Raw genomic sequence first — 1,148 nt, 5'->3', positions numbered from 1 at the left:
GTAGAGGAACCTCAGTCTCCAAGCAACATCCCAATAGTCTGACCACATTCCGATGGCTGATTTGCGAAAGAATGACTACCTCGTTGATGAATTGCTCTAATTGGCTTTCATCAACTACCTTCGATTTCTTGACTGCCACAATTCTTCCATCAACTAGCATACCTTTGTARACTGTACCTTGACCTCCTCGGCCGAGAATTCTGTTCTCGTTGAAGTGATCAGTGGCCGTCTCCAATTCACGTGACGTAAAAAGTATGGTTCTATCAACTAATGATGGTTCGGCTTCTTCTTGTTGCTTTAGGAGTAAACCACCATTGCGTTTAAAAAACCTCTCTCTTCGTCTCCTTGCCTTTGTTTTCTTGATTACCTTGTATAACGCATAGATGAGTGACATGATAAAAAGTAACCCCATGCTTATGCTAACACCTGTAATTGATTAACATTGCAGCCTCAAACATTTAATACAAGTAGAGAAATAATGCATGTTATCACTACCTGGTTAAATTATCTTATACTTTTTTTTATTAACCTGGATATCTAACCCGCTAAGCGAGCTGATTAATGCCAGGACGACCACCTGCTTTGCAGATAGTCCGGAGTTACCGCATTTGAACCTCGGTGGCCATAAGAAGATTTTTATACTTTTATGCACTACAAGTAACAAGGTTTTTATAGAGGGAATTTTTAGAGAAGGATTTGAAAACGTATCTAAAGATGATTTTTAGAGAATGAACTACATGACAAAAAGTATCCTTCTAGTATATATATATATATATATATATATATATATATGACCGATCAAATACTAAAAAGGAAGTGATCTGAAACACTAAGTATCCTTCATATATATATATATATATATTAGAAGGATACTCGTTTAATACAACGAGACACATCTTGATTGTAATGTTTTGTTTTGTTTTTTTGTCTCTATTGATATTACCACATGGTTTTATGTGGTTTTGATAAAGCGTTATTGTCTTTATGTTTGAATAAAATATAAATTTGAATATCTTATAAAAAATTAAAAAATATATTGATATTAGTATCATACTAACTATTTAATTGTTCACGTTTTTTGTGTAATTTATTTAATTCAAATTTTATTGTAATTTAATTTAGATTTAATAACAAAGTAATTTATTTTT

General features: G+C 32.1%; 1 pseudogene; it reads right to left on the bottom strand.

Moving 5' to 3' along the window:
- The window catches only part of LOC112504313, a 17,918-nt pseudogene that overhangs the window by 14,949 nt on the left and 1,821 nt on the right, over positions 1-1,148 (bottom strand).

Source organism: Cynara cardunculus, unplaced genomic scaffold, assembly GCF_001531365.2.
Source record: "Cynara cardunculus var. scolymus isolate 2C unplaced genomic scaffold, CcrdV1 Un_Scaffold_5185, whole genome shotgun sequence".
NCBI classification, from domain to species: domain Eukaryota; kingdom Viridiplantae; phylum Streptophyta; class Magnoliopsida; order Asterales; family Asteraceae; genus Cynara; species Cynara cardunculus.
This window is presented reverse-complemented; position numbering and strand designations above follow the sequence as displayed.